This window comes from Carassius carassius, chromosome 6, assembly GCF_963082965.1.
Source record: "Carassius carassius chromosome 6, fCarCar2.1, whole genome shotgun sequence".
Taxonomy (NCBI): Eukaryota; Metazoa; Chordata; class Actinopteri; order Cypriniformes; family Cyprinidae; genus Carassius; species Carassius carassius.
This window is the reverse complement of record NC_081760.1, coordinates 40,630,684-40,644,732: the sequence shown is the minus strand read 5'-3', so window position 1 is coordinate 40,644,732 and position 14,049 is coordinate 40,630,684.

The following is a 14,049-nucleotide window of genomic DNA, read 5'->3' as shown; positions in this document are numbered from 1 at the left end:
CGCTGCCCAGGATGGCCGCAAGTCCAGCGCCACGGCACAAGATGGTCGCCAGCCCAGCGCCTCAGCACAAGGTTGTCACAAGCCTAGTGCCACGATGCAAGATGGCCGCCAGCCCAGTGCCACAGCACAAGATGGCCACCAACTCAGCGTCACGAGGCAAGATGGACGCCACCCCAGCGCCGCAGCAAAGAGTGGTCGCCAGCCCCGTGCCACGATGCAAGACGGCCGCCAGTCCAGCGCCAACTCCCAGAATGGCCGCTGAGACATTTTTGGATTATTTTTCCATGCTTTCCAAAAATCCTAGAGATTCCCAAGAGTGTTCATGTCACCCTGCCGATCCAGAGACTGTTCACGCCATGTCTGCTGAGCCAGTGCCACAGTACAAGATGGCCACCAACCCAGCGCCACTGCACAAGGCGGCCGCCAGCCCGGAGCCACTGCAGAGGATGTCAGCTACAGTAGGCTTTCCTGAGTTGAGTCAGGTTCCCGTTGACCCTCCAGAGTCAAGTCATGTTCCCGTTGACGCTCCAGAGTCGAGTCATGTTCCCATTGACCCTCCAGAGTTAAGTCACATTCTCGTTGATCCTCCAGAGTCGAGTCAGGTGCTTGTGGACCCTCCAGAGTCCAGTCAGGTGCTTGTGGACCCTCCAGAGTCGAGTCAGGTGCTCATGGACCCTCCAGAGTCAGGGTTAGTCACCGTTGACCTTCCAGAGTCAGGGTTAGTCACCGTCGACCTTCCAGAGTCAGGGTCAGTCATCGTTGACCTTCCAGAGTCAGGGCTAGTTCCGGTTGACCCTCCAGAGTTGAGTCAGGTGCCAGTTGACTTTCAAGAGTCGAGTCAGGTTCCAGTTGACCCTCCAGAGTCGAGTCAGGTGCTCGTGAACCCTCCAGAGTCGAGTCAGGTGCTTGTGGACCTTCCTGAGTCAGGACTAGTTACCATTGACCCTCCAGAGTTAAGGTTAGTCACTGTTGACCTTCCAGAGTCAGAACTAGTCACCGTTGACTTTCCAGAGTCAGAACTAGTCACCATTGAACTTCCAGAGTCAGGGCTAGTCACCGTTGACCTTCCAGAGTCAAGTCAGGGCACTGGTGATCTTCAAGGACAGAGTCAAGTCACTGATGATCTTCAAGGACAGAGTCAAGTCACTGGTGATCTTCAAGGACAGAGTCAAGTCACCGGGGTTCTTCATGGGAGAATTCAAGTCACCAGTGATCTTCATGAACAAAAGCAAGTCACCATTGATCTTCATGAACAAAGGCAAGTCACCATTGATCTTCATGAACAAATACAAGTCACCAATGATCTTCATGAACAAATGCAAGTCACCAATAATCTTCATGAGCAGAGTCAAGTCAGTCACCGATCTTCTGGAATCCAGTATAAATACCATGGGATTACCAGAGTCTCGTCACTTCTCTGTGGAACTACCAGAGCCTCTCCATGTCTCTGATGAACTACCAGAGCCTCTCCACGTCTCTGATGAACTACCAGAACCGTTCCACGTCTCTGATGAACTAACAGAACCGTTCCACGTCTCTGCTGAACTACCAGAGTCTCTCCTCGCCTCTGCGGGACTTCCAGAGGCTCGTCACGTCTCAGTCGAACTCTCTGAGCGCCCGACTGTTCCTGTTGTGGCCACAGAGGCTACCCTTAACATGTTCATGTTCTTTGTTTCAGACTTGTCCTACCCGACTTGCTCTTCTACCAGTCTGATCCCACTGTGGTGGTCTTCGGCGCCGCCCTGGTGGGCTTCGGTTTCGACCACACGGACATGGTGGTCTTCTGCTCCGCCCTGTGGGGTTCCCGTCCCGACCACATGGTTGTGGTGGTCTTCTGCTCCACCCTGGGGGGCTCCGGCCTCGACCACACGGACATGGTGGTCTTCTGCTCCACCCTGGGGGGCTACTGTTCTGACCGCACAGATGTGGCGGTCTTCTGCTCCGCCCTGGTGGGCGCCACGCTATGTCCTTCCTGGACTTGTGTTTTTGTGTTTTTTTTCCTCTGCCTGTTTTCCACCTTTGGACCTGGCCCTCCGTCCCTCCCCCTGATCCTCCGCCGGTCCACCTCCCTCCTGGACTCCTTGTTTGTGTTGTACTTCTCTTGTCTCTGTTTCCCTGGGTTTACCTGGTCGTCTTGTCTCTGTTTCACCATTTTACCTGGTAGTCTTGTCTCCGTTTCCCCATTTTACCTGGTCGTCTTGTCTCTGTTTCCCCATTTTTACCTGGTCCTCTTGTCTGAGTCAAAGTCCACCATAACACAAGCAACGAGACTTAAAGATGAATCTATCGATTTAGATTTGTGTTTTTTATCTTTTGTCATAGTCCAAAAAGTTCTCCTGAAAGTTCAGTCACGGCACTGACAAGAAAGATAAAAATAACGACGGAGAAAGAGCCGTGTTAACAGTTAAACTGTCCACGTAAACTTCACAGACACAAAAATAAAAAATAAAAATAAAAGTATAACCAAAAGATCACCTAACTGATCAGAAAGTGCTTAGCGGAAAAATATATGCAATATTTAATGAAATACACTGAAATGTACAAGCAAATGTTAAAACGTTCAAGGACTGATTCACCAAGCTGTCAACTTCACACCGCCGAGTCGAAACAAGATGGAGACCGAAGCAGACGTATGTTGAAACGCTCTGAAGAGTTTGTGCTTCTATCCTCTTTGAAAAACATCTTGTCGTCTATTTTATTTTAAGAAAGAAATCTTGAAACAATTTTGCAATACTGTCAAAGAGTGGTTCATTTCATTGTGTAGGAAGCACTAAAGATAACTCTGATCTATTCAGCCGTAACGGCCTTGCTAACAAGCCAACGATGAGCGCCAAAGATAAAGGAAAGAAAGTGATATTAGATCATGTCTACTCATCTGCTGCCAGAGACTCTCCTCCTACTGATTCATCTTCAGGAGATCTACCAATAATTCTCCTCCAGCTGCTGATACTCCACTAATCAGACCCATGCTGAAGAGAAACAAACTGAGTTACAGGAAAATATTAGCACTGCCCTTACCCTGAAAACTAATCTAAGGACTGACTCACTCCCGCAAATGATAATTACCAACTCAAACTCAACTGAGAATCTCAAAACATCCTTAAATCACCTGTACGTTGAGATTCAAGATCAATCTGGAAGAGCGAATCACTGATGCTGAACATTACAGAAGACGCTGGAGCCTACGTCTCTATGGTCTCTCTGAACAACCAAACGAAGACATAAAAGTGAAAGATCTTGAACGTTTCTTTTGGATTTGGATTGAAGGATTTGATGTCATTGACATTGCTCACAGGCTTGGCAAACCACAGCCGAGCAGGATTCATGTGAGATGCCATATGGAGGAATGACAAAAAAAGGAAATTCCTGAAACAATACAAGCTTCAATTTGTGGAGGATCTGACCAAAGAAGAAAAGGACAAACGATCGCTTCTGTGGTCACATGTGAAGAAAGCACGTGAAGACAACAAGAAAGCCTACTATATCAGACCCAGAGCTTTTTTATTGAGACACATCAAGACAATGTGATTCTTGTAAAACAATTATAAAAGTCCAAAAACATTGTCTTTAGAAAGTAAAACAGATTGATCTCAAGACCTTTCTCTAAATGAAACTGAATTCTGTATAAATCTCTTAAAAACAACAAATCCTCTGGAAACGATGGGCTTACATCAGAATATTATATAGTTTTTATAAATTATAAATCTGAATTCCTGTTAGCGGTATATGAAGAATCCTTACATCACTTAAACAAGGTGTTATCACCTGATCCCTAAACGTCAAAAACATATCCTCTTATTAGAAAATCTCATTACTAAATAATGATTATAAAATGATGGCATCATTTTTTGCAAAACGTATGAAAAATGCATTAAATGAGAAAATTGATGAAACTCAATATGGATTCATAAAAGGTTGTCACATTTCCTCTAATATTCGTTTAGTTATTGATTTAGTGTAGTATATTAATTTATTAAATGGAGACCCTTTAATACTTTTTCTGGATTTTAGAAAAGCTTTTGATACAGTAAGCCATAATTTATATTTGATTCATTAAAATTCTTTGGTTCCTGACAATATTTCATTAAAAGTGTAAGAATTATGAACTGTGGTAGCAATATTTCTATTAAACTTGTGAAAGGAACATCTTCTAGATCTGAAATAAATCGAGGAACAGACAAGGTTGTCCAAATTCTGTGTTCTTCTCTTGGTCGAGGCTCAAGTTTTAATAATATGATAAATGTATTGCAGTTCATGAAAGACAGATTAAAATATCATAACTTGCTGATGACGAGACAGTTTTTCTTGGTGATAGTTCTGAGTGATAGTTTTCACAATTCTCTGGATTGAGATTAAATCTGTCGAAGTGTGAGATCCTACATCTTAAAAATATCAACCTCTCCACTGTATGTAATATTCCTGTTAAAAGCATGGTGAACTATTTGAGAATCAAAGTCTATAAAAATACTGATGGTCAACTCAAATGTTATACCTGTTATTGAAAAATGCAGAAGAGGTATAACTGATGATTGGTGAGAGATCTTTCTGTTCAAGGAAGAGTTTTATAAAGTAAAGCAGAAGATCTTTTGAGAGCGGCATATCTCTCGCTCATCCTAGTGGCATAATAATTTTAACCAAATTCTCTGATGTAAATATTAATAATACAAGCCGACAAAATCTCCAACTTTTTGTAAATGGTCTCTCCTTTTTTGACAAGTGTTTTAATAACAGTTTTATAAGAAACTCCCTTAATGTCAGATCCAGTCCTTCATGTAAATCAGAATGGTTTAAAGCTCACTGTGTATCTTGGTGCAGCATCTGGATGTTATCATATAAATATGAACTTTATAATAAAGTAAAAGAAGTACTTTATAGAATTATTCACAAATGTTATCCTGTAAATGCAGTTGTTAGTAGATATATTCATAGTGTTTGTTATAAATGTACCTTTTGTAATGTATCTGTTGAAGATATTGAATCTTATTTTCTATTCCTCTTTGGGTTAACTTTAAAATAGACATAACAAAAAAAGTCCAACATTAAGATCCTCATGATACTTTGGTTTGTTATCAAAACCATATTTTTCTGATAAACATATTATGTTATTAAACTATTTATTATCTTAGCAACGTTTTATATTCATAAGTCAAAAGTAATTCAAAAGAAACCGTCATATATTACATTTTGTAACACTGATCTTAAAATATATTTTGAAGCCCTTTCTAACATGAGATCACAAAATATGAAGCTTATGAAAACAATACAAATACTAAAGCTTTTCAAATCTATGTAACTTCCCTAATTTATGTATTATTTTCTTATTTTTATTGTGTTTTGTTTATATGTATATGTTTGCATAACATTTTTATTTTAGTTGTTGCTGTTATGTTTTGAATGCTTTGAGATGTGCAACGCTCCTCTATTTACATTGTGTCTTTGTGTGATGATGGAACTAAATAAAGAAAAATAAATAAAATAAAGAAAAACACACACACGCCTTCATTTTTGTCGGAGCTGAACACAAACCTGTTCTACCTGCAGAGCGCGCTCCCGAGATCACGTGACGCGCGACACACCTGTAAGTTATAAATGATTTCAACTAATAATAAAACACAGCAAGACTTTCTTTCCCACCTTTGCTTATTAATTACTAATGTATCCGTAAATTTCTCTCAACTAAAATAATCGCTAGAGTTTGATATTATTATAATCCTGAAGATGAACTGATCATCTGATTTTACAAGCGTCACAACTCACTACAAGTTAAAGCTCGAGTTTAGTGTGAAAGCGACTCGAAAACGAACACATTGTACAATAATATGAGATGAAATCAGAAGATTATAACTGAACTTACCGTGATGTGGTTTTTATGCCCGTTTGTAACTCTAGGAAATGTGAATTTACACTCGGTTAGTATTGAGACTCTACTTTCGGTTTTTAACAAGGCGTGTCCTCGTGATGCAGACCGCGCATGCGCAAGAGACCTCAGCTGACAACAACACACAAGCCCCGCCCATTTGTCTGCTTTCAGTATGTTAAATGTGTTCAGCGCTACTGCACTGGACTGTGACAGAACACTTTTTCGGGTTTTGTTTTGTTTTGTTTATTTATTAATATAGCACAGTTTAATACAACTCACGTTGCCCAAAGTGCTTTACAGTCACAAGCTAAACAAAAAATAACAAGAAAATGACAGAGATAGACATATCCACCTCACATAGACATACATAAACATCAACCCATTTAAAAGTGCTCTCCATTTGAATTTAAAAGATGTTGTTTTAACACAGCTTTGAACATGTGTAAAGATTTGACAGATCTAATAGATTGAGGGAGGTCATTCCACAATTTAGGGCCTGCTCGAGAAAAAGCTCTATCACCTCTATGTTTATATTTTGTCCTGGTAGTGCACAGCAGATGTTGAATTTCTGATCTCAGGGATCTAGAGGGGGTGTAGATTGCCACCAAACCGGACAAATACACAGGAGCTAGATTGTGCAGGGTCTTAAAGACAAGTACAAGGATTTTACAAATAATTCTAAGTCGTACTGGCAGCCACTTTAAAGAAATTAATAACGGAGTCACATATTCATATTTCTTTGCAGACTTGATCATTTTTGCAGCAGAATTTTGGATTTTCTGTAAACGCATAAGTGCTCGAACATCAACTCCATGATAAAGGGAATTACAGTAATCCATTCGAGAAAAGACAATGGACGTAATTGCTCTCTCAAAATCTGATAGAAATGGTTTAGTCTTAGCTAACAGACCACAGTGTTAATTTGTCTGTCCAACTTTAAATCACTATCCAGAACAAATCCCAAATTTTTTACATTAGATTTAACAAAACCAGTCAAAGAAGTTGCATTCAAGCACTGCAGCACCTCATTCTTTCTAGGACCAAACACAATAACATCAGTTTTATTTACATTAAGCTTTAAACAATTTGCAGCAATCCAATCCTTAACATCGTGTAAGCATGCTAATAAAGTGTCACGTGAGTTTGAATTTAACTCACTCATAGGCAAATAAATCTGCGTATCATCAGTGTAGCAATGGAATGACACTTTATATTTGCGAAAAATAGCCCCTAAAGGTAGCATATATAGGGAGAACAGAATTGGAGCAAGAATTGAACCTTGTGGGACTCCCCAAGGAAGATGTAATCTTGAAGAATTACAGCCCCCAATATTAACAGAAAAAAATATATCCTTGAGATACGATTTAAACCATTTGAGAACATTACCTTTTAGGCCAACCCAGAGTTCTAGATCAAAATCTCATGGTCCACCATATCAAACGCTGCACTAAGGTCAAGCAGAATTAAAATAACATTATCGCCATTATCCAGTGAAACAAAGATGTCATTTAACACTTTGACCAACACTGTCTCAGTGCTGTGGCAGGACTTAAAGCCCGACTGAAATGGCTCACTAACTGAATTCACAGTGATATGTGCTTGTAGCTGCTTAAATACCACTTTTTCTTGGCTAAAAAAAGGTACATTTGAGATCGGTCTAAAATTATTTGGATCCTCTATTGCCAAATTAGGCCTCTTTAATAATGGCAGAACTGTAGCATGCTTAAAAACTGCTGGACAGGTGCCCTGGCTCAGTTATTTATTAATCAGATTCAACACCGTAGTCCCTACACTAGCAAAAATCTGCTTAAAAAGATGAGGTGACAAAACATCATTTTTAGATGACGAAGGCTTAAGATGTACAACAATATCCGCCAAAACTGGAAGGGTAATGAGATCGAATTCTCTTCATTCTGTGCTACAAGGCACGGCCAGGTCAAAAGACGGAGTCACCGGTAGTTTCGGTATTGTAGAATATAGACCAACAATTTTATCATTAAAAAAATTCAAAAAGTCTTCACAATTCAGGATAGAGGGATCTGGATACCTAGTTTGCCTAGGGTTAATAACTGAATTTATAATCTTGAATGAAATTTTAGGTTCATTCACATGTTGGGTGATAACATTCGAGTAATACTTATGTTTAGCGTCTCTAGAGGCCTTCTGAAATGTCTGTAGCGATTCTCTGAATATCTCACAATGGACCTGCAGTTTATGTTTTTTCCACCTAATGTTTTCCAAATGTTTAATTTTACCCCTTTTTGCTTTGAGAGGAGCAATTATAATAGGAGTAACCCAATGGTAAAAGGTCGCCAACGGAGTAATATCTCCTACCTTTAACCATGTTTCTGACAAAAAAAGGAAATCCAATTTATTGTTCAAGATAAAATCGTTAAGTATAAAAGATTTGTTTCCCACGGATCGAACATTGAGTAAAGCCATTTGCATTGTGGCATTTTCTTTGGTCATTTGCCGCTGATGAGGTGAGAAAGTGTTAAACCTCTCTCTGTTAAACCTTTGAGTAGCACCATGTTGAGATTCATTGAACCATTGACATTATTATATAAAGATTTAACTGCATTAATAAAATTCAATGGAATCAAAAGCTTTATAGAAATCAAGAAAAAGCAGAAAACTGTAATCCAGGATAAAGTCTGATTAATCTAAAATATGAAGAACAAGTCTAATATTGTTTGAAATAAGTCCTTCATAAAGCCTGATTGACATTCATCTATTATATCATCTAGGACACATTTACTCTTTTTAGCAAAAATCATGTCTAATATTTTGTAGTCATTATTCAGAAGACTTATATGTCACCAGTTCTCCGACTGAGAGCGGTCTTTTTGAGGTTTAGGGATCACATTTATAACACCCTGAGTCACAGACGGTGGGAGAATACTCTTTTAAAGGCTTTCTAAATAAACACTAAACCTCCTTTAACCTCCTCCTTCTTGAGCGAACACAAGCACACTTTGCTTTTATATATTTTAGCAGCTCCCAATTAGAACCTAAATTATCTTCGGCTTGAGCTTCATTAAGAAATAAAGTAATCCTAGATATGACAGACCGACAAATTCCCACATCCTCAAATAAACCAGAGTTCAGTTTTCAGTGGGATCTCATGATATTAGATTTTCATATCACTGTGATTGTGACCATAAGAATTCACAATATTGATATATCACGATATCTATAGAAACCTTGGGGGAAAGATATCAGTCAAATCATTTTTGACTTTTGACTTTTTTCTTCACTTTTCTTCACCATTAGCTTCATCATTCCTGCTTTTGTGCTTTGGTTCCTTCAGTGGTTTCAGGAAGTGGAAGGAGTTCACCTGAGTCTCAGTCAAAGACATAAAAGTGAAAGATGGTTTCTCCAGAATCTTGCTGAACATGAATTGATGTCATTGTCATTTCTCACAGGCTCTCTGTACTTTAACCTGAGGATAGATCAAACCCTCGACATGCTTCTGGTCTCTTATCTCCTGTTCTTACTGCACTATGGACTTATCTCTTATCTCTCTTCATGTAAAGGTCATTCCAGATATTACAGAGATTATATTCTTCACAAGAATCCCGCTCAAAACTCTTTATAACTGATGTGATGTCAAAGAGCACTGGGGAATTACATTATTAACATCAGCAGCAGTATGTTTATATTATATAACAAATATGGATAAGATTATTGTGCTCTGAATCATAATCTGTTGGACACTATAGAGGAAATTGTAAATATTCTCTCAACTAAATTTCAATGGCAAAGGTAATTATTGGTGAGATTTTAATATGATTTATGATAAAGCTCAAGATAGATTCACCCTCAGAGTCTTTAATAAAAATAACAATCTCCAGAATGTGTGCAATAATTGAGCTCTCCTAGACATCTGGAGATACAGAAACCACTTTATTAGACAATTTACATGAAGCAATAAGAAAATTACTCAGAAATCAAGAATTGACTTTTGACTCATTTCCTCAGAATGAGAACAAAATGTTTTGCAAACTACAATTTCCTCTGCTTTTCCCAGAGTTATAACTTTAAACACTAAATTTGAAGATTTCTGATGTTAATTGTAGAAATTCAGAGTTTCTTGATAAATACAGTCTGACTGAGAGTGTATTTCTCAAGAAAAAGCCTTTGAAAGATCTGGAAGGAAACGGATGGAAGAAGGAGAAAGAAACAGCAAATACTTGTTTAGTCTTGAGAAACGAAACGCTGATTAAAGCTGCACAAATAATCGTTAAAAGATCGCGATCTCGATTCAGACACCCTCTCAATGTCATTTCTTTAAGACAACGATTCCCCGAGTCTATTAAACCTTTGACAAAGTCTTACCGGATCATCCAGATCCGTGCTCGCACTGTCGCGGACACAGAGAAAGCAGTTAGCATGTTTAGTTAAGAAACATCTTCACAAACGGTCTTTTCAGCTACATAGTATTATTTCTGTCCTACAGTCATTCATATTATCACAGAAATACTGGGAGAAGTTTATAGTTCAGATATAAACATTGATGTCAATATGGCAGCGATCAAAATATAACAAATCCCCGTTTGAAAGAACTGCGCTTCAAACAACGTTTGTGTCGATTGCATTGTTTCACCACTAGGTGGCGACAAGTGTCTTAATTTATTTGTCAATGAATTAATTTTTCATTCAAAAGAATCGTTCAAAAACGCCGATTCATCCAGTAATGAAACAAGGGAAGTAGGTTTATGAGTGAGTCGTGGAATCAGTGATTTAAACAACTTTTTCATCATTCCAATATAAAAACTGGGGTTTTAAATATATGATATATACACTACCAGTCACAGGTTTTTGAACCGTAAGATGTGTAATGTTTTTAAAGAAGTCTCTTCTGGTCACCAAACCTGCATTTATTTGATCCAAAGTACAGCAAAAACCGTACAATTTTGAAATATTTTTACAATTTAAAATAACTGCTTTTTACTTGAATTTATTTTAAAATGTAATTTATTCCTGTGATGCTCCGCTGTATTTCCAGCATCATTCCTCCAGTCTTCAGTGTCACATGATCTTCAGAAATTATTTTAATATGCTGATTTGCTGTTCAAAACACATTTATTATTATTATTTTTATTATGTTAAAACAGATTATTATATATTTTTTTCAGGTTTCTTTGATAGAAATTTCAGAAGAACAACATTTATGTGAAATAGAAATCTTGTTATAAATGTCTTTGTCACAGTTGATCAATTTAAAGAATCCTTGCAAAATAAAAGTATTAATTTATATACTTGTGATAATGATAATAGTAATAATAATAAAAATGTTTCTTGAGCAGCAAATCATCATATCTACATGATTTCTGAAGATCATGTGACACTGAAGACTGGAGGAATGATGCTGAAAATACATTTTAAAATATATTGCAATAGAAAGCAGTTTTTTTAATTGTAAAAATGTATCACAACATTACTACTTTTGCTGTATTTTGGATAAAATAATTACAGGCTCTGTGAGCAGAAGAGAATTATATATAAAAAGAAATCTTACCATTCAAAGACTTTTGGACTGGTAGTGTATATTAAAATGTTTAATAATTCATTCAGATTAATTAGACATTTTTATATAGACTGCAGCAATAACATTTTGTCACACATTATTTTATTTAGTTCAGAATCGTATAAGAATCGTGATCTCTATATGGGCCAAAAAAAAATCGTGATTCTCAATTTATCCAGAATCGTGCAGCCCAAATAATGATTATAAAATAATGGCAGCAATTTTTGCAAAACATATGAAAAATGCATTAAATGAGATAACTGATGAAACTCAATATGGATTCATGAAAGGTCGTCACGTTTCCTCTAATATTCGTTTAGTTATTGATTTAGTGCAGTATATTAATTTATTAAAATGGAGACCCTTTAATACTTTTTCTGGATTTTAGAAAAGCTTTTGATACAGTGAGCCATAATTTATATTTGATTCATTAAAATTCTTTGGTTCCTGACAATATTTCATCAAAAGTGTAAGAATTATGAACTGTGGTAGCAATATTTCTATTAAACTTGTGAAAGGAACATCTTCTAGATCTGAAATAAATCGAGGAACAGACAAGATTGTCCAAATTCTGCGTTCTTCTCTTGGTCGAAGCTCAAGTTTTAATAATATGATAAATGTATTGCAGTTCGTGAAAGACAGATTAAAATATCATAACTTGCTGATGACGAGACAGTTTTTCACAATTCTCTGGATTGAGATTAAATCTGTCGAAGTGTGAGATCCTACATCTTAAAAATATCAACCTCTCCACAAAAATGTAAAAATGAATTGGATTAAAAACTTTTCAAACAAGTATTTACAAGTATATTGTCCCTTATCATTTATATGAAAACTTGGATAACATTTTTAGTTGCAGTGTCTTTATATAACTGTCACACTTCCCATTGCTTTGTCCAGTTATCACAAACAAGCTTTACTTTATTAGTCACTTTTGTACAAACACAGTTTTTCTCCTAGCAGGTGTTTTATATGAACAATGGTAATATCACTCATAATAACAAGCCACTGTTTATGGAGAATAGTGTTCAGCATTACATATTCATTGTAAAACAGCTTATAGACAAGAATTGTCAATTATACACTTACCATAAATTTATTACAAAATATATATTATTTGTAAACAAAAACTAACCAAAGTAACCAAGGCTCTTCCTATTAGCATAATAATCTCAACCAAATTCTCTGATGTAAATATTAATAATACAAGCCAACAAATGTATTTGTAAATCTCCAACTTTTTGTAAATGGTCTCTCCTTTTTTTGACAAGTGTATTAATAACAGTTTTATAAGAAACTCCCTTAATGTCGGATCCAGTCCTTCATGTAAATCAGAATGGTTTAAAGCTCACTGTGTATCTTGGTGCAGCATCTGGATGTTATCATATAAATATGAACTTTATAATAAAGTAAAAGAAGTACTTTACAGAATTATTCACAAATGTTATCCTGTAAATGCAGTTGTTAGTAGATATATTCATAGTGTTTGTTATAAATGTACCTTTTGTAATGTATCTGTTGAAGATATTGAATCTTATTTTCTATTTCTCTTTGGGTTGACTTTAAAATAGACATAACAAAAAAAGTCCAACATTAAGATCCTCATGATACTTTGGTTTGTTATCAAAACCATATTTTTCTGATAGACATATTATGTTATTAAACTATTAATTATCTTAGCAAAGTTTTATATTCATAAGTCAAAAGTAATTCAAAAGAAACCGTCATATATTACATTTTGTAACACTGATCTTAAAATATATTTTGAAGCCCTTTCTAACATGAGATCACAAAATATGAAGCTTATGAAAACAATACAAATACTAAAGCTTTTCAAATCTATGTAACTTCCCTAATTTATGTATTATTTTCTTATTTTTATTGTGTTTTGTTTATATGTATATGTTTGCATAACATTTTTATTTTAGTTGTTGCTGTTATGTTTTGCATGCTTTGAGATGTGCAACGCTCCTCTATTTACATTGTGTCTTTGTGTGATGATGGAACTGAATAAAGAAAAATAAATAAAGAAAAAAACACACACACGCCTTCATTTTTGTCGGAGCTGAACACAAACCTGTTCTACCTGCAGAGCGCGCTCCCGAGATCACGTGACGCGTGACACACCTGTAAGTTATAAATGATTTCAACTAATAATAAAACACAGCAAGACTTTCTTTCCCACCTTTGCTTATTAATTACTAATGTATCCGTAAATTTCTCTCAACTAAAATAATCGCTAGAGTTTGATATTATTATAATCCTGAAGATGAACTGATCATCTGATTTTACAAGCGTCACAACTCACTACAAGTTAAAGCTCGAGTTTAGTGTGAAAGCGACGCGAAAACGAACACATTGTACAATAATATGAGATGAAATCAGAAGATTATAACTGAACTTACCGTGATGTGGTTTTTATGCCCGTTTGTAACTCTAGGAAATGTGAATTTACACTCGGTTAGTATTGAGACTCTACTTTCGGTTTCGACACAAAGGCGTGTGCTCGTGATGCAGACCGCGCATGCGCAAGAGACCTCAGTTGACAACAACACACAAGCCCCGCCCATTTGTCTGCTTTCAGTCTGTTAAATGTGTTCAGCGCCACCTACTGCACTACTTCATTCTACTCTTCTAGTTCATATACAGTTCATTTAAC